Source organism: Amblyomma americanum, chromosome 2, assembly GCF_052857255.1.
Source record: "Amblyomma americanum isolate KBUSLIRL-KWMA chromosome 2, ASM5285725v1, whole genome shotgun sequence".
Classification (NCBI taxonomy): Eukaryota; Metazoa; Arthropoda; class Arachnida; order Ixodida; family Ixodidae; genus Amblyomma; species Amblyomma americanum.
The window spans coordinates 59,097,209-59,124,192 of NC_135498.1; the positions used below are offsets into that span (position 1 = coordinate 59,097,209).

At 42.0% G+C, this 26,984-nt stretch overlaps 1 protein-coding gene and 1 long non-coding RNA gene across 2 annotated transcripts in view; both read right to left on the bottom strand.

Moving 5' to 3' along the window:
* The window catches only part of LOC144118585 (evasin P1126-like), a 128,675-nt gene that overhangs the window by 49,337 nt on the left and 52,354 nt on the right, over nucleotides 1-26,984 (bottom strand). The gene's annotated exons all lie outside the window — the stretch shown is intronic.
* Nucleotides 2,305-2,745, bottom strand: LOC144118583 (uncharacterized). Its single transcript, XR_013312054.1, has 2 exons — nucleotides 2,657-2,745; nucleotides 2,305-2,497 (listed from the first exon to the last, which is right to left on the bottom strand). It is a non-coding gene; the product is annotated as an uncharacterized LOC144118583 (long non-coding RNA).

Sequence of the window (26,984 nt, forward strand, 5' to 3'; positions counted from 1 at the left end):
TTCAGCATCTTTCAAACTCTGAAGCTGCGTCTGCAAAGGAGTGAACCCAGCAAAGAGCTGCCTCACGTCGTCAAAGAGCACTTTATTCCGCCAACAATACGAGAGTGTCCGTACGTGACGGCAGACCGAAGATCCACAGAACACGCGAGAGGACCCGGTGTAGCGCTGTGTGTCCGTCTTATTCCTTGCCTTTTTTTGCGCTACGTTTTCCAACTGAGGCTACGTAGTACTGAGTCCATCATTTGCTCAAGTGGCCGCGGCTGTATACACCCACAATAGATATCTCTTAATTGGCACAGCCAGTCAGGCGCCACAAAAGCTGCTCAGGCGTGGTTAGCGTCAGCCATCAGGATTGTAAATAGCGCGATCGTAGGTCTACGGAAGACTAGAACTCAGCTCACTGCATGCAGTCAAAGCCAGCATCTGTTCTGGACAAGGGATAAACGTGTTTATGGGCGATTTTGTTAACACTGATATCCAGCGTCAAACTGGAAACACCTATGTTTTTTGGTGACAAGGACGACAGGGGAGGCCAAAGTACTCCCCGATTATTGACAGGCGCTACACTGCAGTATGCCGTTGAACTCTAAAACGATTATGTTACAATAGTCGAGGAGGTGTGACATCATAGTATTAGAAAATTTCAGCAGCCTTACAGCCGCAAGCAGGATTCCAACCCGTGGTGACGCGTACAGGTTATTTACCCTGGCCGCTGCATTTTGCGTTATGCTGCCAGCCTCTTGCGCTGTACTTTGGATGTCGTAGTCTTCATCACCTTCCGACTGTGCGCAGCTGAGTCCTAAAACAACAGAACGTGGGCTCTAGCACTTGCAAATGAGAGCCCAAGTTCGAATGCGTGGCCGGTTTAGTGCCACCAAAAAAAGCGCTTGTAAAGGCCATTGCGCAAGCGTACATCCAGTCACGTGGAACAGTGGGGCTCAAATCAAGAATTTCAGTTATCAATAATGTGAATGAACTCAGTAAAAAACGAATAATAGGCAGTGGAAACGGGTAACTGTAAAAAGCGACCTTCAAATGTTTTCTTGAGTCAATCAGTCTTCAGAAGAAGTTGAAAATATAAACACAAAAAACCCCAATATAGCGTGTCAGCTATGAGTATGAAGGAGACGCTTAACAGGAAAAACCGAAAATTTCAATTGTCCAAAGGAAATTTAAGCTGGCTATCATAAGGTTATATTTAAGCGCCCGTTAATACCTTCAAGGCAGAGCTTCAAAAATCATATATAATCTAAGAGCAGGCTACCATAAGAGACAGACATTATGTATACAGAGCCCTTTAATTTTAGGTTCAAACAAAGTTAACCCTGTTGTTCCACCCCAAGGTAAGATACTAAAAGCGGGACGAAGCCCTTTTTGAGCTCAGAAATGAATCTTGATCTGTACAGCAGCAGGCTAAAAAGGTGAAAGCGCCGCAGAGAATGCAGCTTATATCGTGTACTTTTTCTGCAGCAGCGTTTTCAGATAGCTAACGATTTTTAACCTATTTTTATACACGTTCTCAGTGATGTTGTTTTATTTAGGGAAGAGTTCAAAAGTATTACAAATGATAAGCCAGTAGCAGGCACTGATTGGACCTTCTATTGGCATATGCTATCATATGACTTTTTTCAAGGACTATTTGGTTTATGAACTGTGAAATAAATTTTCTCTTAGTTTACTTAGGCAGACAGGGCACACAAGCGTTTTCTAAAGGACAGCGCCCCTACCCTCTCCTCTGTTTCCTCTTTGGAACCACGTCAACTAAGCGCACACTGCTTCTCCATATAATTAGCATCATTTCAAGCTCTACGCCAGTAGCGACGTCCTGTTCCAAGCCTGTTCCGCCTTTCATGCTCGGCGGTGAAATGTTGAATGTTTTTTTTTCATGTAGGAAGGCAGGCAGTTCAAGCAGAGACTCAGAAACGCAGCACGCGAAGATAGTAATGCACCCGGGAAAATAATTGTGATCAAAACAAGAATAAAAACAAAACACCTCTAGTGGAAGGCATTTTTCTCTGTAGAAGCTGCCATTTCTTGACAGTGCATATGCGTAATACGCAAAAAAACCCAATTTCATGATTCGGACAGGAACATTCCGTAATAGTCAGGTAGCTTTCAGAAAAAAATACCCTTAAAAGAATTGGAATTTTAATGATTTCTGTTAAATGCCCTAATGTCAACCAAAATTTGAACTCATCAAATCGAGTCTTATTTCTAAACCCCAAATTATCCCCTTAAAATGCTACCCGAAAGCCGGGGGCATTATTTATGCATAACAGCGAATAATATTTCCGGAGTCATGAGTACGAACAGACAAAATTTATTCTCAAGAATTCGTTAGGGGAGGAATGGGAGTGTAGGCATCCAAGGACGACATATTCAAGCTTCCGTATTCGTAATCAAGTCCAACGATTTGGTAACAATTTCCTTCTGTATCGTTGTTTCTGAGAAAGCAAATGCAGCCTTCACAGCACGTCACGTTTTTTGACGGATTGCACTGAAAAAAATGTTTGTAGTTCGTTAGTTCACATCTCTCAAAACGCTACTTAAATATTTGCAGAAGGCATGATGACAAGCCAGAACTTCAGAAGAATTTACTTTCTCCACTCGGCTAAGAATTCTTAATAATTAGTGCCATAACCTTGAAATTTCTTACCGTTTGGTTGCAGCTTTCGAGAGAGATTTCCGGTTCAGTCGTGTTGTTTGACCTTGACGTAATTTGTGGCCTACTAAAGCTCACAAGACTGTAACGAAAAACAAAACAGTCCTCAATAGAGCTGGTTGACTCAATTAAAAAGAGCAACGGGTTTGTGATAACATGAAAATGATTTGCTAAAGGCGCTCGCGATCTTGACAAAGGCCAATGTAAACTGTATGGCTGAAATGTGACGTGAACTTTGTTAAAATTATAATCAGCATATTCATACTTTTTTCTGACCACACCGACTGCAGTTATTGAATAGTTAACATCAGCACCACCCAGGACGTCCTGCCTGCCTTTAAAAATAGAACCCAATAATGTGATCACAATTTTAGGGCTTACTTAAGTACAGCACAACGGTTTACTGGCACACCCAGTCCTTTGTATTTGTCTCAAAATCTATGAGAAGGCTCACAGCCACTTCATTTCATTTGCTAATGCACTGGTACAACTTCACTGCTGCAAAATAAATTTTTTTGAACGCTGGAAATGATGTATTAACTTTTTAAACCAACCGCCAGCGGTGACTACTTTTCCATCGGTACATATAGGACTCTTATATTAACATTAGTTTTTCTTCAGCCAAACAACCTCTATCACTTCCTTTATTCAGGAAAGTCATCGTGTCGGGAGCAGGGGATAGTATAGATAACACATGACGTGGTAGCCTGCGATGTGTGCGCAAAATTTCAGTGGATAGGTGCTTTAATATTTCGCCTCTATTAAAAGTGCGGTCGCCGTGACTGAGTTCGAAATCACACCTTCAGCGCGGCTAATGTAGCCGCTGCAATTTGATTCTCGGAGCCCGTATATTTCACCACGTGTGAAAAACGCAAGGTTGCATTCAGCGATTTCCTAGTGAAGAGTTTTGATAACTTACTCATTGTCTAAGATTAGGATGTAAAAAACTGCGTATGGAAATCGTTACTGTGTCTTTGACCTGATATTTTTATGAGTGTTTTACCTCAAAAACATGAATATATTGTCTCCAATTAAGAGGACTCTTTTATTAAGAAGTAAGTATATTAATTAAAAAGAGGTATTACATAAACAATTCAGAAGGATGTCTCAGAACTCCGAACTTTAACGAAAATTGCTGCAAATCAATGAATAAAGTTTTGAACAATAATGTTGTTGTCAATAATAGTGAGCGCCCGTTGTAAATAGAATTGTAGTTCATATTTATTTTCGTTCAGTCGCGCCTTTCGAAACAAAACACATGCTATTGCGTTAACCGCATAAGAAATGACGCATACAGACAAGTAAGAGCGCGAGCAAAACTCGTATTCTTTCTAAGTCGTATCCGGTGTTAATGAATTTTCTACTCCTTTTGCGCACAAATGATTAGGTGGTATACTCATGAGAACTACCCGTTTTCTCACATGCATAGATAAAGACAAGCTAACTTATCAAAACTATCAATGGAGCGTTCTGGATTGCTCAGCTCCAACAGAAAATCATTTTTTTATTTCTAGTCATACCGAACATTTCCAGCATTGTTGCTTAATTCTTTATACATGCATCTTAATACGTGGGACGCACCTAAAATACCAACTTTTTCGTCTGCGAAGAACCCCCGGTAAAACACCTAAGAGTAAGTGCTACTTACATTGCCTCCAGGAGAATTATTCCAAAAATTTTGACTGGTAAAGCAACGTGGGAACTCATTGTAGCGAATGTCTTTTGACTCTATCGTCTTCTGTTGGTAAATGCATTTGTAAATACCGTTATATACACATCAGCGAAGCGTTTATTATTGCGCGCCTTGTCAGCAACCTTCGCCTTTCCAATTGTATTCTGCCTCGGATGCTGCGCCTGCTTCCTGGAGTGCAGCAAACGTCACATGTGACGTACTTGCTTTTTCAGAAACGTGAAAAAATATTCCTCAATATACAATCAACATTTTTACGCAGTTTCCTTTCATTATTTTTTTTCAGACTGTTTAAATGTTAAGATATACGGTCGCAAATCAGTAATTTTGACTGCAAGTTTGTTTTTCGCCTCTGAAAAATACTTTCCATAGCCTTTTTGATAGGCAGACCGAGCGTACAGCTAGCCCTTTTTCTCGAAGCACCCGATTAGCGTCAGCTTTAAAGAAAAACAATATGCCTTGAAATATTTATCGTTAATATTTTTGCAGAATTACAGCACTCTCATAAACCGAACTCTCTTATTAATAATGGTCTGCATGAAAAGGTTCTTAATTCCTGTTTGCGCAATTAAAAAAAATTTAATCCACCTTCAAGGTCGAATTATCGAGGGTAAGGTGTGTGAAGAAACTGATTATCAGTCAGGTTATACTATTGAAAAAAAGACGGCATTTTCTTTGCTGCAGTATTTAAATGTGCATTATTCTTTCGTTTTTTTTTTCAGCGGCGGTCTCTGTTGAAGAAGGTTTGCTAAGCTAAAACCACCTCAAAGCCCTGGAGAGCAAGGATAGACTCGACCGAAAACAACTCAGGTGCCTAAAATTATCATTAAATCAGCGTATCGTTTCGAACACTGGTAGTGACGAGGACCCACCGATATTTCATCCGGTCTCAGCATAAATCCGCGCGGTGCTTCGAGACGGAGAGAAAGAAAATTCACTTCATCAACATTCGCATTAGATAGGTCAATAATAATAATAATATTTGGTATTTGGGGAAAGGAAATGGCGCAGTATCTGTCTCATATATCGTTGGACACCTGAACCGCGCCGTAAGGGAAGGGATAAAGGAGGGAGTGAAAGAAGAAAGGAAGAAGACGTGCCGTAGTGGAGGTCTCCGGTATAATTTAGACTCTTTAACGTGCACTGACATCGCACAGCACACGGGCGCCTTAGCGTTTTTCCTCCATAAAAACGCAGCCGCCGCGGTCGGGTTCGAACCCGGGAACTCCGGATCAGTAGTCGAGCGCCCTAACCACTGAGCCATCGCGGCGGGGAGATAGGTCAATGGTATTTGTAAAATCACGAAGTGGCCTTCTTCCCTTACGGCGCGGTTCAGGTGTCCAAAGATATATGAGACAGATACTGCGCCATTTCCTTTCCCCAAAAAACCAATTATACTTCCACCGGGATGACTCCTGTGTCCTCAATATGTTGTTATTTCTAAACTAATCATTGAATAATGACAATCACAGTCAAATCATAAATCATAAAAGATATCATAAGGACGTAACTGTGGTTGAAATATCCGTGCCACCGTTGCTGCTCTGTATATTACACATTCATGTCCTAACTCTGCGGACCGAATGAAAAGGAATTAAAAGAAGATGTATCTGAAAGAGCTAATTTCCTCTAATTGTCTTCATTTATTAACTTTAGGGACATGCAATCTTATCAGTGACTGCGAATGCAAATTCGACATTTTGACAAAGCAGTGCTATACTCACTAATTTAACGGAACTAAGCAGACTTCTTTTAAACAAATCAAGCTGTCTCCTGTCATTATTCTTGATCTTTTAAGATTTGTTAGATTATATCCGTTATTCACGGCTGCTATGTGGGCACACCAAAATACATTATGAGATCCTTTATGAAGGATAACTGCAGAATATTTAATGCAAAAAACAACTGTGCACACTGCGCAATTAAAACTAATTTTTATTGAGTAAAGATGGCAAACATTGCAAATATTTTTCTTGCTTTAGTTATTTCCAAGCATGCAATTCACGCTCTACGAAAAAATGTAATTCAAAAGCCGAATCTTGAGGCCTGAGAAAGTTCTCACCACGTACGCTTATTCGGCACGCAGTACATTTCTCACAACAAAGATAAGCACAAATTTTAAGACGAAAGCCTTTAATAGATCATGCTTGCGCTCGCGTCCATCTGTGCGCTGGAAACGTGCCAACTGTTGCCTCTCCTCCGCGCAGCGGCGCATCCTCCCCCCCCTTAGCAACTGGCACGCCGGAGGGGGGCGCAGCTGTGCATTGCAGCCGTGACGTCTCAGAGTAGTGGTAGAAATAGCGCGCGCGCGTTGACAGTTGCAGCTGCACCGCCGCTCCTTCGCCAGACGTCTCGTTGCAGTCGTGTCAGTGAGTCGCATGGCTCCGAAGCGGCCTAGTGATTCCGCGCCAAGCGGTTCGGGGAACCGGCAGCGGACGCCGGATTCCCCCAACACCAAACGCCAGAAGAACAAGGAGTGAATGCGCGTGTGACGACTGAAAATGTCACTAGATGCGAAAGCAAGGGAGGCAGAACGGAAACGCCAGAAGCGACTGATTAAATCGCCCGCTACCAAAGGCAGGGAAGCAGAACGAAAGCGGCAGCAGCGACAGCCGATATTGCCGAACACCAAAGCGAATGAATGGGTTGACCACAACGCGTTCGCCAAGCACACATTCGAATTTCCAAAGTGTCTTCGGTAATTTTTTTCTGTACAGTCGTTAGCAATACGAGAGGGAGCAAAGTTTAGCCATTCATTTATTAATAACTATAGTTACTTATGACAAGCACAGTTTTCTACATTTCCTCTTGGAGTCCAACATCAAAAAAATATTTATCAAATTCGTAACTTCCTGCAAAAATGTTTGTTCTCGCCAATATTGCTCACGACGGTGAACAGTTTACGCATTAGGGGGACATAAAAGAGGAAGTTACACTAATCATAAAAAAGAATTTTGACGAAACATTATCATCAGCGCATTAAAGAAAGCCAGAATCAAGAAAATCAGGAACATCAGCAAACTGATATCACAGAACAGATAAGCATGAGCGGAAAATGTGCAGGAAATTCAGAAAGTACACACATTCAAGGAGGATCTTATGCATGAGAGAAATTACACGAACATTTTTTATATGTTCAAGTTCAAGTTCAAGTTTATTGTTATTGCATGTACAAGAAACGGGCTTACATATTATATACAGCATCAGGAGGTCCCAGAGTGAGAAACTGCCAGGGGGCCTCCTGATAATTGAATTGAAAACGAAAAATTTAATTCGTTTGAGAGTGAAAAGTTATTTAGTTTCTAAAGTAGGGTGTGCGATAACCCTTGGGAAGCATCAAAGTGCGTAGACGGGTCACTTGCCATTTTCCGAGGTGGCATGTCATATTATGTACTGAACTTTTTACTAATGTGGCAACGTCTGAAAGAAAAGAGCTGTGATAGTGTAGGTGGGATTTTTGTATGGTGTGAATGTGGCCAATTTTCATGCTTTGATAGAAAATAAATGACCCGGTGGCGATTATATAACGATATCAGTTACAGCTTTAACGTACTTTTCTGCAGTATCAGAACTTTGTCTTTATTCGGAATTATTGTACTGTCCCGTACAAGACAATAGGTAAGCACTAAAGAAAAGAGCTTGTGAAGAAGAGATGTTTGGTTCTGGTTGCTCAGGTGCATGGGAATTTCTAAAGGATGCTGCACCCGAGGTAACTTAGTTTCTCTGCAATCCATATGATCATCCCAGAGTATAATTTTTTTTAATGAGACGCAAGTGCTTCTACCTTGTATGTTCTTGCTAGAACATGTTCCCCTAAACGTGAGCCCTCATCAAGGCTCTATTTCGTATTTTGCAGTGAAATGGAAATAAAACATTTCGTAACTACTTCATGATAGTGCAGTTCCAAGTACTTCTGAAGGTTGCGGCACTAGGCTTTACTCGGTAAATTTTTGATGAAAATGACGGACTGAATGCACATCATGGCCTGCCAACTTTGGATTGCAAAGGCATCACTGGTCGAAATTTCATATTCGAGTGAGAAGAAAGTATGTTTGGGTTTCAAATCGCAGGCGAAATAAGAAGGAGCTCTGAAGCCGTAGCCAAACCAGAAGCTTGCGCACTTTTTCATCTTCACTTCACTTCACGTCGATCATAGAGAACTGAAAAAATTTACTCTGATATAAAAGCTTGGAGTTTTGAAGCATTCTAATACGTTCAAGAACGTTCTATAATGTCAATATTTTTATGAACTTAAGAGGCAGTTTTCATTTCACACCATCCTCTCTGCAAAAAGCACATGTTTCAATTAAGTCACATTTTGGTGATGTTTATTTGACCATATCATTAAATCAGATAAAGTCACTTACTGTCTATTGCAATGACCTGCCATCGACATTATGTGTGCAAGCACCAGTGTCACAGCCTACCTCGGCCATTTTCTCTTTGACACATGCGGAAAATTTCAAGCGAAGCCTGACGCGCAGCAACAAGAAATGTGACATTAAACACTGAATTCTCAACATAGAAGCTTGAGGAAAGATATTTTTTCCTCCTGTAGCTTTCCGCTAAAACATTTTATTAGTCAGGGCTATAGAGTTCTACTGCAGCCACAAAGATTTTGCTCAATTCTCAAAGTGGCTTTTTTTCTTCTTGGCTTCCATTTTCTCGATATTAAAATTAAAATTAACAGTTTGTCGCAGAAGTTTTTGCAAAAACGGTCGGATTCTCTACAAGGCATGAATATTTCCATCAAATTTAAAAAAATTTGCATTCTTCGCAGTGCGATTGAAACTTCTGCATGGAGAAATGCTCTTTCTTGAAACAGCAGAAGTTTCTTAAATGCTGATCCGGTCAAGAACCGCCAATCTGCGATACAATCTTCGAAATATTCATCGATGCTACAATTGCTTGTCTTTTATGTGGAGTTGTTTTTGTGTTAATAAGGTACACGCCATCGCTTAGCGTGGCAGCCCCAGTAAGGTGAAGGGGAAACGAAGTTACGGTAGTTTCCTGCGTCAGGGACTCTTTCTGTGCATGCGGTCCAGCGGAGAATCCGAGAGAGGGGCGTTTGCTGTTACTGAAGCTCAGAAGCGTTGCTAAATCCAAATAGATCCGCCATATATCCCCGCTCTTTTAAGGCACAATGAATGACGAACACCTTTTGAATTTTTATCGCCCATCAAGCGCTGCCAAATGCGTTCGTCGACCGTCGGTAATGCGGCACTAGCAGAAATGCAACCAGGTACTAAAAGTAAAAAAAACCAGATTTTTATTTGACAAATACTTTATGAATACCCCATTGGCATCTTTAAGATCATTTTCCTCAATGGCCCGACTGCGTCCAGTGAGGGACAGAGGCCTCTAATCCATATCATGTTCGCCCCGTTCAGAATGAGCTGCAGATCCATGTTTCTGCAAATTTCCCAACTTAATCTCGGCTTGGCTCTCTTTTCAGCCTAACGAATGTTGGTTATACGCATTACAAGTTTCGCCCAAGGCCTTTTGCTTTTCCTGATTTCAGGACGAATATCACTGTATGCCCTCTTTATCCCACACTGCTAACTTTCTGTTCTAGGTTGCTCGCTAGCCAACCTTTTTTTCCTCGATTCATTGTCCTAAAATTCTTCCAAGCGCCTTCTTTACCTTCAGTGTTTGAGCATTTTATGTTCTGACGAGGTAAAGCAAATGTAACCCTTCACGCATAGTGTTCGCGCTTTCCAAAGGAGTGCTTCGGTTGGTTCGGGCAGTGCCTTTGTTTCGTATATTAATGAGACATCCACACGTCACAAAATAAACCCAATGTGGAAAAGGCCAGCATTTTGAAGAATTTTCCAACGCAATGGTATCAAAATGGGGAATTCACAAAATGTATATATTTCAATAACCCTCTTCGCTGTAGCACCACTTTGAACTAAGTGTAATTGCTGGTACCACAACTCAGACTGGAGTAAAGGTCAGTCATGTTGAAATCTAATAGTCCAAATATTATGCGCTTCTCTTAGAAATCGTGGCATCAACCCTGCAGAGAGAAAGAGAGCGAAGTACTTTATTAAATGTTGCACTAAAACCCTATATGTACTGCTGCGCCAATCGGACAACAGGCAACTGGACGCCGAGAGCCGCGGTGCCAACCACGCCTGCCGCTGTGCAGGAGGAGGGTTGAGGTAATGCGGGGAACGGGTCCACCACTTCTGACAGCTTTGACAGATGAGCTGACATCACCGGAGGAGTTGAGTGCTCGTGCGAATCCCATTCTCTGACGCGAAGAAGCCTGTTTCGGCAGGTTCAGAAGCAGCACATATGCGCGCATAACTTGGGAATGCATTCACCATGGTTCAAAGTGTGCGGCCATCATAAGGGTTATGTGCAAAAAACAAAGAAGTTTCACAGTGTGTGTGATCATCGTGTCCTTTGTTCTTAAATGAATTATGATTCGCGCTTAGAAATGTTTTATAGCGTGGAGCCGGCTGATTGGGAATTGGGAGCGTCCGTTACAAGACCACGCGACTGGCTTAAAACAATGAATCCTGCGCTTAATTCGGTGGAAGTATTCCAGGTTCCAAAGCATCTTTGAAAAGTATGAACCGAAGGTTAGGTATAGAATAGAGGCATAAAATCGCAACCCTTCTGCTGGCCTGCTTGATGCAATGCCGTAAATTGTATTATTTATTTATTACTAGTTTCCGCACTAAGCTATCCTCAGGCAAAAGGCTGTTACAGGAAATGTTTTAAAAGGCGCGTAAATTCTGGTTTCTTTGGACAAAGCGAAAAAAAGAACTCTTACACTTATATAAAAAGTAAAAGTACCAAAAAGCAAAAAAAAGTGAAAATCAGCAATAAATCGCAATCAAGGTTTGACAAGGGGTCTAAAGGCATCTAAAGATGTGCAAGTGACAGCATCATTCGGGACAAGGTTTCAACGCCAGATGATTTGAAGAAAGAAAGGAAATTTTATATACAATGTCTTTTCCTTGAATTTAGAGCGTTGGCAAACATCACGTATTTAGATTTATCAGCCCTAGTATATCGTATAAAAAAAGAAAAAGAAATGCAAAACGCTGGAATTTGGCGTGATTTTAGACCGTTGGAAGACCGCCTTAGTGCAAAATTTCTAAACAATGGTACATGGTGTGAATTAACATTACCGCTTTCCGAGAAGCACTTTTAACTTCAACAATGCAATATTTAACAGACCGACACGAGCAAAGGATGTTATATCCATTAACAGAGTGAACAAGTGAGAGGTAAGAAAATAAACTGGCGTCAGGTGGAGCAGATTTAATGGCACGTTTTAGTGAAATAAATGCGAAAAGTGTTTTGAACCTTACATATGAATGTGGAAATGTGCCCATATCATTTTCGGCCTGATGACATTAAAATAACCAAGTGTCTGTTCCCATCTACTCTTTTTAGTGTCTGATGCTCAAAAGAATAGAAACCTGGCCGAATTGTAGTTTGTTCATGATGAAATTTGTAGGCGCAAACTTTGCAATGACAGAGAAATAGAGGACACAGGACCGGTCAGCTAAGCTCCGCAAGTATAGTACAAATATTCGCGCAGTTTAATTTGTACAGTGCAATTTGTACTGATTACACTGTACAAATGTACAGCAAAATCTGCTATGTAACCAAGATATTACATTTGGAGTAGCAAGATTCATGTTTCCGGTTGGATTTAGAGGAGAGAAAAGTGAATCATAGATGAAATCTGGGAAATTCCTCGCAGTGCTGCTAATGAGATGTTTTACTTACTTTATAACAAGTGCTTCTCTTAGTAATATCGAGGACAGTAGATAAGATTAACGCAATGACTGTACATTATAGCTATGCCCGCATTTCGAAGAATTGCGCCTCCGAAGCTTTGGAAAGAGTTTGCATCACCGCCCAAACAAGGGCAAGTTTTAGTGCAACTTTGCTTCTGCTCTCGTATAATCCCGGAAGCAAACTATATGAATGGAATTCTTGAAACCACAGTTGGCGCCTAAAATGTGTTTAAAGGAAGCGTTTGCAACATTATAGTTGCTGTTTTTACTGAAATGTTAGCGTCTTATGGATCCTGTGGTCACGTAATATGTGTTCTTATGCAAGGTTTTCAAATTGTTAGTACCAGTTAGGTTCACTCATACCGTGTAAACAGTGTGAGGTTGGAAGAGAGTGAAAATGGGTAGGTTAAGGAGCTATTTTATGCACAGAGCCGTAATGGACGCAGGCTGGTAGAACATACGTCAAACTTTCCACCTTTCTCCACATCCAATGCGTGTGTAAGGTGCTTGTATATAGCTCAACGTAGCAGATAAACCAGGAATGTTATCAGTATTAAGCATCTAAACAAGACTTGTTTGAGTGTCTCCGTAGCGCTTAATGTGAGGAAATTGATTACCCGCCTTATAAAAGCTGTTTCCTTATGGGCACTGCTATTTGTATTTTGGTTCAGTTCTTTTTGGATCCACCATCTGTTGCGCGATTGAGAATATTTGATTGACAAGCTTGCAATAAAATATCGTTCTTAACGTAGTGTTGCGTCCCTGCTTCTGCTCCGTCCTGTGTAACTGCTGTTTCACGAACAGAATTGCTTGTGAATTTAGAAAATCCACAGCGCGCGGGAGTTATATGCCTACCAGTAATTTACAGGTCGCCATTGTCAATGTTAAATGTTCTCTTCCACTGCCAGAGTTTTTAAGTTTTTTTTGTTCCAGGCAATAATTGTAAACGTCCGCTTTGTATCTTTTATCAAACGAAAATATTTATAACATCCTCTTATAATCTCAAATAACTGGCACTGCTGCATTTCAAGGAAGGCATAGCATTAAGAGTGGGACTATTGCAGACCTTTGGGAGACTTTGTTGTATTTCCGTGAGCGTAACTAACTTGACAATAACAAGAAAATAACAAGAATGAGTTGAAGGCTGTCCACCTTTTTTCTCGGTGATTGTTGATGTTCGCGTGGCATGCAAGAAAGTCATGTGTCATTATGGCTACAGGCCTGCGGTTGCTACCGCTAAGTGCTCTTTGGTACCCAGTGAGGAGCTACGCGAGCGACCGATTTGGTCAGAATTTGGTGCTTTTATGTACGCAAGATGACAGTCTCATGATTAGAGAAATGTCTTCGGTTTTCCCGAATGGAGGCAAGCGTCCCAAAGTATGCGCCACAAAGCTTGTCCCTGGAGACTTTACACAGGAACTGTGAAGATGTTATTCCTCTCATGTCTCTACTTCGAGAAAGAGCAATACACCTGAAAAAGCCAAAAATTACCCAGGAGCAGTTCACAGCTGTTACTAGCAGCCCTTTCACAAAATATCCGAAGTGTGAACTTTCGAAAGTGAGGGCATTGTTTGCAAGTCCTCATATGCGCGATGCCCTTCGGCGTTCTCCTATACTTATCCTTCACCTGATTTCTTTCGAACTAATCAAACTCGAAAAACTTGCCTACTTGAAAGGTGTTGCTCGCGGTGTAGACCCACCGTCCTTTTCACCAGAGATGTCTTAGGTGTTTAAGGTCCTGTGTTCGCACGATTACTCTGCACCGCTGCCGCAGAAAATCGGATGGTTCATAGTAACAGTTTTCTTGAGCTGAGGTCACTTTTTCATTTTAGGGTCATTGTTCACACTATTAAGCCTTATACATATGCACCGTCCAACCTGTGATGACAAAACATGCAGAGAGCGCATTTGCGTATTTTCTATAACTGTCGAAATGGCCGGTCCAAGTCAATAGTTGTGACCTTTTTCCTTTCTTCTGATATATTCTGATTCGAATGTAAGCAAGACAAGCTCCTCTAGCACAAGTACCAGTCCTAGATTTTGAAACAAATAGTTCCAGCCTCTCTACTAGAACAACAGTCATGGCGGGCACAAAGTTCTTCCGTGAAACCGCCGGTCAGTCGTACATTCATTTTAAGGCTTGCAGAAGGTAGTTTTAAAACGTAGCCCAATGATCACACTACGAAACTTAAACTGACTGTCACGAAATAGGAGGGTATCCACCAAAACTTCCCATGTGTTCCGAGCGTCTCGCACTAACGGCTCGGGTGGCGGTGGTTCACTTTTATATCGCCGAAAATCTAACATCAGGCAGTCTCAAGAATTCTACGACCGGACGACGAATTTTTTGCTGCTGATGTCGCAATCCTACAGCATATATTCTTGCTACAGCAAATATATACTACCCATCTGGCGACAGAACCACTGACTGTTGCGACGATTCAGTACGCAATAAGAACGCCATAATTTTGGGGATGTCTAATTTAAATGATAGAATTCGGAGCTTCCGAACCGACATATGTGAGCAGCTACTTCAACCTTTGATGTCTTCAGAACGTGCGAATGGATCTCTACCTGCCGCGGTGGCTCAGTGGTTAGGTGCTCGGTTACAGGTCCAGAGTACCCGGGTTCGAACTCGACCGCGGCGGCTGGGTTTCGATGGAGGCGAACCGCGAAAAATAGGCGTCCTTGTGCTGTGCGATGTCAGTGCACGCTAAAGATCCCCGGATGGTCGAAATTATTCCGGACACTTCCACTACGGCACCCCTTTTTTGCTGTCTTCTTCCAATCCATCCTTTATTCCTTCCCTTATGGCGCGGTTCGGGTGCCCAGCGATATATGTGAGACAACAACAAATTTTGATTTTAATTTTTAATCCAGCTCTAACTTCATTGTTGGATACCGCTAAGCGTTGGACGTTTATGATGCGCTGCTCAGCTTTCAAATGTAAAAAAAAAATTCCTCACGATGGTCTAAGAAAGCATATCGATGCTGGAAAGCCGCATAGCAATGACTCCATCATAGCCAGAGCCGTACGAATTGTATGAACTGCAAACTTTTCGCGGCGTCGTGAAACAGGCACGTCCGGTTATACCCCTCCAGCGCGTCCTTCGAGAGCACTGGCGATCCCGTGATCCAGTGCATGTGGTCTGCAACACCGTGCGGCATTGTCGATGTCTTCTTATTTATTTATTTCTTTATTTGCATAGTACATACTGCAGACCATTGTCATGGTCCAAGCATAAGAGGCATAAGAGTATCTCAGGAAGATACATAACACAATCTAGAGAAACATAGATTAGAAAACGTGACAAGTGTTACTGAACTAAGACAACACCATAACATGATTCCGTTTGGATACTGTGCGCGGAAAAAACGAATACTTGAAACTGTCAGTTTTCGCACAATACGATATAAGCGAGTGAGTGCGATGATGTCCAGTATGTCGGGTGGATAAAGGAGATAACTACTGAACAGAGTCCAAAGCTAACTTCTCGTTAAGCGAAAAATAAAGGAAGTCAGGACAGTCAATTGTCCTTCGCGTTTCAAGTGAATCAATATCATTAGCCGCCATGAGCTGAGTGCGGGATCCAGTGATTTCAAACTTTGAATAAAAAAAACCAAACAACTTTGCCCTGACTCCTCTCTATTTTTTTAATGTTAAGTTTGGCAAATGTACCCCAAACTATCGAAGCATATTCGAGCTTCCGCCTGAAGTATGCGCTATATGTCTATAATTTTACGGTAGCAGGAGAATTTCTAAATATATGCCTCAGGAAAAACAGTTTCAAAATCGGACGAACACATGTTATCTATGTGCGAATTCCAGGAAAGATTGTTAGTTATTGTTACACCTGGATATTTGTTGCTCTTAATCTGCTTTATTGGCGATCTGACATAATACACGTTTTTTAGTGGGTTGTTTTTATGTTTTGATTGGAGCGAAACTGTTTTTTGAGTGTTAACAGTCATTGCAAACTTACCGCACCAATCAAACATTTTTAGACTCAGATGAAGTGTATTTTGATCCCCAGTGCACGTTATTTGACAAAATACCACACAATCATCAGCAAACAAGCGTTTATGTGTTCCTGGGGAAACCACCTTAACAGTATTATTTATATAAAGCAGAAGAAGCTGAGAACTCATTCTCAAAGGCCCTGTCTTGAAAGGTGTGCAGTTGGGTGTCCTGATCGGCTCGAGAACACATCAGCCGGTCGGCGAGCAGAAGTTTGCACAGTTTGAGTACATCTTTTACCATTATTCTCTCTATAGTGCTGCACGTAGCTTACGAAATGCTCAGGCAGTAGATTAGAGCTTGTCTCCTTTCCACTGTCGGGCTGCGTGTCTGCTTGCCAACCCGTGCCAGGAGAAGCCAACGGTTGGACAGTTGGAGGGTGAACTGTCCCGAGAATAGGCACCATGGCTGTCCTGTGGTAGAGTTTCTGGACTCACAGTTCTGATTAGAAGAGTGCGAGGCACCCGGTGGTCCTCATTGCTGCGGGAGGGGGGGTTCAACTCGAGCTGTGTGCAAGGCAGTGCCGCGCTACGGAAGATCATGGCGAGCGAGAGAGAGACTCTTTAATGAAAAAACAGAGAATTTAGCCGGTGGTTCAATATCGCTGGCATGCTACTCTGCGTAGGGAGGGGAATTTGGAAGATAAAGACTGAAGGAGAGCAGCGTGAAGAGGTGGAAGTTGAAAAAAAACGAAGATAAAATGCAGCCATGAAATGGGTACTAAGGATGCAGTGGCGAGTATTGATGTAACCTATGGAATGATGGAGTGCATAGTCCGACAAATGGGCTGACGAAGTTCACTGCAAGAAGAATGCATGAAGGTAACCTGCAAGTGAATTTAGAGCTTATCGAGATGTCCAATGTCTTTTAAATATGTAAAAAGAAAGTTCATTGCAAGTCTCTGTTGCCTGAAGCAGGCTAAGGGGCCTAAAGCTTTGTCCATTGTTAGGGGCACTGGGCAGAGCTTCTGCATGCAATGTTCATAGTACGCACGCTCGTTAGCATACGCAGGGCACTCAAGCAGGATATGTTCCACAGTTTCTATCGAGGCACAGTTGTCACAATGCGGACTGTTCATTTGTCCAAAACGGTATCGCAGGCCGTTTGTATATGCAGCATTCAGACGAAGTCGGTGATAAAGTGTTTCGAGTTGTCGAGGAATTCTGGGTGAGAGTCTTGATATAAGATGTGGGTCGATTGAGTGAAGAAATTGGTACTGATGTGTCGGCAAACTCCAAAGCCGATACGTTTCTTCGTACGCAAAACTTTTAGCCATTTGGGACGCATCAGATTTCGTGAGAAAACTTCGAATGTATCTCTGATGTTGATGGCCCTTACGGGCCGCTTCATCTGCTTTTTCATTAGCCATAATGCCACAGTGAGCAGGTACCCACTGAAATGTTATGCAGTGGCCTGCGGCAATAGCTAAAAGATGGATATACCCAATGTCCAGAGAAACTGGCTGGTGATTCGTTTTATTCAGCAGGTTGGCCAGGATCTGCAGAGATGCTTTTGAATCGGTGAAGATCATGGCTTTGAACTCTTTCCCCGAAAGATGCCATGCCACGCACATGACAGTGGCACCGCCAGTGTTTCCGGAGTTGCGGAAGGCAGCACTGAGTTGTTCGTTTTAGTGTTCTCTTGTTAGAGAGGCCGCAGTGTGGGGGACAGGTGTGACCGTACATGGGAAGAGAGGAAGAACTGCTTGGTGTAATCAAGCGCCTTACGGCAAGTGATTAGAAGCTTCGAGCGAAGTGCAGAGAAACCGAAGTTTCAAGCAAAGGTCTCGACGAAATGTTGGTTGCTTTGGTCCGGTGAAAGGTTAGGTACCCCACACCATCGGTCCTGCCAAGGAGAAGGTGCAGTCGGTGAAGGCGCTCCTGAAGACTTTAGAGGAGTCGGGGTTGAGTTCCCGACTATAAACACGACGCTATAAGTGCGCACCCTCTGTGTCCTTGTCGTAGAGGTCGATGGAATTGTGTTTAAGTAATTTCGCTGCCGATCTTTCTTTCCTGGCCCACTGGGGATCGCCTCGTTAACATCCCTACCTTTCCGTCCTTCTGTTTCACTCTCTCTTTATTCCTAAAACTTCTTCATTTTGAGTCTTTTGCATTGTGTGCACTGTAAATAAGTGAATGTGCATAAAAGTCAGCAGTTCTTTTGTCTTGCAGGAGCGCCACCGGTGCTACAGATCCTCTGCCTGAGCAACTTCACGCCATCGTTTCCGGCTGGTATGGAAGGAAGAAAAGAGCCTTTTTGTTTGCTTAAGCTACTGCCTCTTTGGCTCCTCCGCTTGATTGATCCATCAGTTGAGTTGCATTTATCAGCTTCCCTTCTGTATTGAGCGGTGCGGCCAGTTTTGTCCTGTACTAGACAATACTCACGCCAAGCGTCCTAGCGCAGCTGAAATAGGCATGTAAGTATCTGGGTTAGACGCCCATCTTAATTTTACGAGAAATTTATGAGTAAGAGCTGCAAGAACGAGAAACGGAGAAACGTTTTCACAGCGTATACTTTCGAAGCAGAGGGCGCTGGAGCGCATCCGCGCTGCCAGCGCTATCGCCGGGGCAGCGGCCTTCGGAGTTTTTACGAACCCTGGGTATCACGATGTTGGCGCTGGCGTCTGTTGCAATCTGCTTCTACCCTGCTTCACGGCCACGTAGATCAGTATCCTTACTTGGTCGGCACATTAAGTGTTCAAAGGTACGTTCCCCACGACGTGATAGGGTTTCGACCGAGTGTAAGGCACGCCGTTTACGGTCACCATACACGAAGCACCGGTTGACCTGGTGTCAAGTTGAGTAAAGGTTGTCCATCTTCATTTTTGCGGCCATCAGTCTATCTAACCAGAAGAGTCCGTGCATGCGTGTACAGCATGTGGTACGCTGCAGCTCACGTAACTGCGATGCATAAGTACGGACGATTATATGTCAGCATGCAGCTTCTAGCGTACCAGTAGTGCCACGAGGTGACGAGTGCGTACAGGTGCATCCGGTGGCACAGCAAAAGTTGGCGCGTTAAACATGATTTGTTTTATGATGCTTTATGTAGGTTTAACGTTCCAAAGCGGCTCAGATTATGCGGGACATCGAAAAGAAGGGTTCGGGAACTTTTGACCACAATGTACCGGCCTCCAGAATTACGCCTCCATCGAAATTCGACCGCCGTGGCGGGGATCAAACGCGCAACTTTCGGGTCAGGAGTCGAGCGCCTGGCGCATAAAAATACGGCGCAAATTGTCCTACTTGCCATTCCCATAACTTTATTGTGTATTCCCTATGTTAACTGTAGCATTCGTCCGTTTCATGTTACTAAGGTCCTTGCAGTACCACCTACAGCTGCGAAGAAAAAAAATACAGTCCCGGTGACAATTTTTGTCTTCCCCGAACAAGCTCAGATTTCTTGGACTTACAGGCAGGTTTCTGGTCCTGCATTGCGTAAACGGGGTTTTCAGATACATTTTCGCACGTTTTCTCGCGCCTCTGTCTGGACAGATGTCTGAGATTTAGGCTCAGAGACTGCTCTAGCTAATGTTTGTACCATTAGCGCTTCTACTTCCCGAAGAAAAAAAAAGGCGAGGAATAAAACGCAAAGGAAATTTGCGGTCGGAGATAGATATCAAAAGCGGCTGGTTCAATTAAATATAACAGGGAATATATCCACCGCCAGAAAATAATTCAACAAATTGACGAAAATTTAGCTTTGTGCGAGTGTGAACACCTGTCCGGCAGGGCTCACACACGCGTGTTTATTGAAAAAGCACCCCATTATAATTAAATATTAAATTGAAATGTTGCGTAATCACTGCGTCGAGAGCAACAGGAAAGCAGCAGTGATTAGATCAGCGGCGCCTCGGAAGTACGAGGAGTTTCGGAATAAATTGGTGCTAGCGAGCCGATGTCGTAATCGTATCCAGACAAATCGAGACATGTCCCATTTTCTTCCTGGTTAAGAGTAGCGCAAATGCAGGGTTCTCTGCATATTATATTTTTGGATGGATTGCACTGAAAGGAAGAAAAATGATATATTTATTAACGGTATTGAATTCAGCGGGAAAAACGCAAAATAACTGCAGGCGAGGAGTGTAAACGACTGTTTCATATCGTACTAGAAAATGTCTTTATTCCTAATAATACATATCTGCTGTCCCTCGAGAATCTTAAGCATGTTAGTTCACATATCTGAGAGCAGGTAAGCGTCTGCCTGCTAACTGCCTAATTAGAAGGCAATAAAATTTATTACATTTGGGTGATAGAGATGGTTGGTGTAGTTACAGACTTCGGCTGCTATACACTATCAATGTACTAAGTTGTGCATTCAAGAATGGGTCATGGATGCCTGTCTTTCGATCTGCCTGAGCAGTGCGTTTCAGTGATGTTTATTGAAATTTTCTTTAGTAAATACAAGTTTGCCATAGGACCGAGGCTAAAGGTGACGTAAAAGTCACTTGAGAGGGCCTTCGGCGCCACAAATTACTTGTGCAACACAAGATGGCGGGCATGGAGCAAAACAAAACTTTCAGTCATTGGTCGCGGATACATTGCACATAAAAACTCATTTTTAAAAAAATACAACACTTTACGTACATCAAACGAACAGATACAAAATCAGAAATGCAAGGACACAGCAGGAATAGGACACTAATAATCACATATGTTCACAAAGTAAAGTTTATTTTTTTCCTTAAATATGAAAAGGATGATGATTGTCCAAGAAGATCAAATATACAAGGGTAACTGTTCAGAAGGTTCGCAATTTGCCAGTGATTTAACTGTTCATCATACCCGGTTCTTATACGTGGTTTTAAAAAATTTAACTTTTCTTAAACCATTGTGTGGATCTGTATTCGTAAACGAAATTAAAAACACACTACAATCACTTTTGTATTGCTTGTATATAAATTCGGACAGTCGTTGATTATATAGTGCTGTTATACTTAATATGTGACTTCTTTTAAAGTACGCTGAAACAGAGTCATATCTTGATAGATTGTAAATGAAACGCAAGCCTTTTCTTTTGAAGAATATAAATCTTTTCCATGCTTGTTTCTGTGCCTACTCCCCATACTAACAAACAGTACTGCACGGGACACTGGACCATGGAAAAATATAGTAGCTTCCTCAGCTGTATTGGGAGAAGGGGTGAAATTTATTTAGTATACCAATGTATTGGACAGTTTTCCTGGTTCCAAGGTTTACATGGTAACGCCAGCGGAAGTTTTTGTGAAATGGCACGCCTAATTATTTGTGTACTGAAACACGTTCTAGGGGGCTAGACTGGAAAGAAAGTTGGATAGAATTAATTATGGGTTTCTTGACAGCTGAAAAGTTATTGACAGCAGCAAAACTTTTCTCATTATACAAAAAATTTGTACTTCATGACCTTTTTTCTACCAGCAGATTGATATTTAGGGCCAATCAGAAAAAGACGGCTTTTGTTCTGAAAGTTGCCTGAAACTTTGTAAAAATTTACGGTTCTAATTATTTCTACGCTTAAATTTCTTCGATAGAAAGTTGCCCGAATGAATTATTACTGCTGTTTTATAGGCTGGCATTCGCCACATCATAGGCATCAGAAACGGGTTCGGATTTGTTCCCGTTATTGCGTGCTGCCGCTTGATGCTGCCGTTGTGATTCATTAGTGTATCTTTGCTCCGCCATGAAAGCCGCTTCTCATTAGAGATTCCTAAGGCTCTTTCCGGCTTACGATTCGTATTAAGGGAGCAATTCCTCATTGCTAACCACCCAAAAGCAGCCATACGCGAATACAAACGAAAGTTATACAATTTTCACAGAAACTGAGCAGTTCATGGGCGAGAATGGACGAACACCGTTCCCGCTGCGAGTTATTCATTGATGCGATTTCACCTCGCCTTCTCCTTCTAGTTGTTCTGATCAGCTCTGTTTGTACAGAGACTGGCGAGGCCATGCGATGGTCCTTAATGTGTGCTTAGACGATAATGAATGTTTCTTTAAGTAGAAAGTTTCTGTGAAAGCTGTGCAGGCTTTCTTTGAAGCCGCATGGACAGAAAACATTCAGCGAAAAATTCTCCCTACTTCGAGGAATGCCTAATACGGCTTCAAAAACTACGCTTTCATTCAGCTTTCTTTATGTGTCACTGAGAACCCGACTTGCAGTTTTTACTGCTGCGGGAAGCGAATGACTGATGAGAAATATTTTATTTATATTTCCTAATGAATCGCTTATGTCAAAGTAAACTTAAAATGGCTTACTGTTGTGTTGCAGGTTTCCACAGAGATTTTATCTTCTGGTCTGTTATTTGACCTTGAAATAATCTGTGGCCTGCTTAAACACATAACTCTGGAAATGATAGCAAAACATAATTAGTAAATATTGTTAGAAGTTACGTCTAAAAAACAGGATCGTCTCTTGCCCTGTCTTGTCGTTACAAGCTGCCGATAAGTGGCGCACCAATGCAGTGAAACCGAATGCTCAGGTGGTGTACAAATCCGTACTGCCACCTATACTAGAAATTTCGATCTATTTCTAACGAAAGGCAGCAGTTACCAAGTCAAACCTTCATGATTTTCTCCAGTTTCCTTTACATCAGCTGATGTTAAATAAACACGAAGTAAGATGAAAAATGAAATACGCATTCTTTTGTGGCGCATAAAGCTTTTTTTATACATGACAAAGTTTCTGGTTCTTCAAACGAATCTAAATTATTTTGGGTGAATGTCGTGTGCGCGGTATTTTTTATTCTGGAATGATCCTTCTTATTAGCTGCAAACAAAACATTGTACTTAGGCGAGTAGCTTCAAAGGTAAAATAGAAAAAGTCTGCGTTTCTTCTAATCCATATTCTTTGGAAATGGTACTGGTGCAGGTGCATTTCCTTCAAGATTCAAAATTTAAACAATATTAGTGCAAATCACCCGCCGGCTGACTTATGTACTTAAATATTACTCATGAACTAGACCTATTGTCACCACCTGAGCAAATACAATTATTCCGTTTTTTTCATTCATTCCTGAAGTAACATTACTTTCAACATATTCAACATTCCTGCAATAATCTAGAGAATGTATCTTAATTGTTGTAGCTGTGAGCTAAAAAAAAGGGTTTAGTGACCCTATGAGGTTCCAAGTCGTTTAAAATCGAGTAAGTGGTACTTACATTGCTTGCAGGACAATTATTCCAAAAGCTGTGAGTTTAAAAGAACCGTGAGAACTCATCGTGGTGAGTTGTAGGCCTCTCGCTTTCCGTGGAGTACTGAGCGCTCACATCTTGTTATATACACATCAGAGGAATGTCGATTACCGCAGCCTTGTCAACAACACAGTTCATCTTTGTTCTGTGGCTGATATACTGAAATGACACCCTGGAGATGGGCGGACGTCACACGTGACGCATATTTTACTTTGCTTACCGCACAGTGAATATGACTTGATACACAGCATATATTTTCAGGGGTTGTGTTGGAATTTTCCTGCGGCTCTGTCAATGCCAAGATGACAAGTCGCAATCACTCATTTCGGTTGAGAGTTAGTTTAACAACCTCAGAATAATTTCCACCGCTGTGATTCGAGGCACCGGAGTTTTGATATTTTATGGCGAAAATATAGATACGATTCTGATTGGTAATGCGGACAAATTTTCCGGTATATTAATTGTCCAACTGTACTAAAAAGGCTGCTCTGATTCTGAACTGCAAGTAATACTCAAACATTTTCATTCGCGTCCATGTTCGACTTATCCACACTCGGTGTTTTTTCTTTTGTCTGATACTAATAACAGGAACGAATTGCTGCGTTTTCGAGCTTTTCGATAAGCGCGTATTACGGTTTTGGGTCACTCCGCAGACATTTCTGTTCCAGAAGGCTTTCCCATCCACGATCTAAAGGCACCAGAGAAGAATGAAGAGCTATAGAGATGCATAAAAATATGTTTTATATGTTAGGCATGCAAACAGTTCAGTGCAAGCAGGCTTTTGGTTAAACGTTTATGCACAGTGGGAAACCCGCTGGTTTTTAATCAGTTGACAAAAAACCTCGGTCACATGCTGCAGATTTTAAATACCTGCAATACTACGAAAAGTTGCCACCTCGATTCTGAATGGAAAATAGACCTCACGCTAAATTTGCTGGACGTTCTCAGAGTACATTTAAAGGATAATTATCATATGATGCACGGGATGTAATCAAGGCATAGCAGTGTAAACATTTTATCGCTCTTTCTTTCTCTACTATGAAACGCAACAGTGGGCAGCATATATCTAACTCACAGTGTTATTTTCGTGGAACCTTATTTGGCAAAATCAAAGCAATTATTTACTTCCGTATGCAAGCTTTATAGGAGAATTCTAATCTCCCCGAATCCATGTTCTAGAGAAACTGCATCGGTATTACCCCTCGCTCGAACTTTTAGTGCTCAAGAGATAATGCTGAATCTTTACAGTGTTGAGAACTATACGACAGTGAGCCGACAACAGCGGCATTTACTGCTGCTGAAGCAGCAAACGGCGGATAGCTACATTCGAAAAGCTATTCCTTGTACAGGCCACAAAGCGTTTCCGCGCAGTTGTCCACACCCATGAGGAAGACTCTAGATCTTCTTTCTCCTGAGCCGCCGTGATGCTCGCACCGAGCGTGGCACTGGCTTCGCGGGCACAGGTGGCCTTCATTGCTAGCTAGTGTAGCTAATCAAAAAAGGGCGTGAGTACTGCCGTAAGGTTATAGGAGAATATTCGACTTAAGAGGTTGGTTGACTGAATAGTTTCCTCAATTACTAGCACAGCTCATAGAGCCGGGGGCATAGCTGCTTAAGATTCAGATGGTTCCTCTGTGTCATAGAGTGAGGTTAGTTCCAAGAAATTGGATGCAACACAAATATGTAAATACTATACTTCAAGAGTTTGAGAATGGATTGCAGCTCACTTTTGCTGAGTGGCATGTTGAGAAGTGATGATTGTTAGCAAATTATTTAAAGAAAGAAACCATAAATGGATTAGAAATTTACGCATAAATGGTAGGTGTCAGGTTTATTCAGTCATGCATTTAATGATATTAGCCCGTAGTACATTGCAATCCTGTCGTCCATTCTCCACTGATAATTGTGTTTTGTTTTCGCTGAGGGGACACCAGTCGCAACTACTTGAAAGCCTTATATTCGAACCTGACATGGCTGCCTTCAGGTTATGGAAATGGCACTCTTGTGAACGGCACGCCGTTGCCTTGGAAAAAGAGAGGGCCCACACAAATCCGTGCTTGTCCAGCAGATGACTCTCTCCTCATACAAAGAGGGAGATTTCGCTTAGCTATTGTGGTAGGAGAAAGCATGCACTGAACACCAGGGCTGGTTTACGCGTTCTTTCGGGCATAAATAAAACATAACCAGTGCCCATTTCATCCGCACTTTATGTGCTCGTGCGGCAGGGGTTAAGCCACCTAAACTGTTTCTCTAAATCATAAAAGCAAATCTAGAGCAGCATGTCAAAATACAGCCGTTGAGCCGCTGACGGGATGGCAGCAGGTTCTGCCTCATTCAAAAATTGAAATTTCACTACCTAAGTCATTCCATGCGAAACGCACCATAGTTTTCACTCCCCCTTCAACAGTTCTTCGAAAAATTTTATGGCGATTTTACGAATTTTTGAAAATGATTTGCCACCGTATTTTCAACTTGAACATTTCTGGCGATGAGAAAGCGCTTGAGCTTTTAAATATGAGTGGGAAATTGCTGTCATTAGTTGATTTACAAATAGTTAAAAACTTTTATCCACCAGATTGTTCCTGTTAAATGCAGAGTTATTATGCTTTTATAAAACACAACCTATACAGGATTTTCTTTTCTTCATATTTATTTTAGCGCAAACTGCACCATTTTTCCAATATCTTTAGCAACCAAAGTATCATTCGTGAGCAATAGAAATGTTTTCTTCCGCTGCCAGAGAAATCTACACTTTTTGTCAAAAAACTGCAACTAAAATACATCAACCAAATAAAAATTTCAGAATGGCATGCTTAATTTGGGCCGAAGAGTGTTCTGCCGGCTACTCGGCTATAAATTCCAGTCATAGGAGTTCCTAATAATAATACTAAATGTGGCGAAATTCATAGCTCATGTTATTTTAAATTCACTCAGGAATTTTTCTGAGCTTTTTTTTTACAGTAGGCGACAAAAAATTTTTGAATTTCAGCTATATACCGTCTGTCATCGTAGCCTCATATTGCCACAGCACTGCATGTAACGGTCCCACCAGCTGCTGAGAAGCCCACACTGAACGTTTTCTGCTTTTCATGTGAAACGAACGCTCAAAATTATAGACTTCGAGAGCCCATCGAAATATACCGGCTCCGAACGACAGCTGGGTGGTAACAAGACCAAGCAGAGCGCAGTGGTACCGAGATGGCGCCTCTTGAAACGATAATATGAGATCTTCTGGATGCCTCTGTGTCACTTTATGCCGGTAATGCATTCCATTAGCCAGGTAAACATAGCATGTGTGATGCGCTGGTGCTAGCTCTGTTCACGGCTGTGGGCATGGGTGAAAAAGATAAAACCCAATTTCTAGCAGTCTCACAGCCATGTTGCGGAGTGGATTAGCAGTACGGATCAATAATGACCGGCAGTGACGAATTTTCATTCCTAATAATTTTGCCGCCTCACACACAATACACTGCGGTACAATTTTTTGAGCAAAATTTCTCTACTACAAGCGATCAACTTCACCCCAGTCTGTAAGCTGTCCTTGCGCTATAAGCGTTCATGCTTTTAATTAAGTATATTTTGTTATGCGTATATGAGTGATTAGTTATAATTTTAACAAACTCGTAAATAGTAACGGCAGAAAACCCAATATTCCTTGCCAGGAAAAAATGCCAGGAAAAAA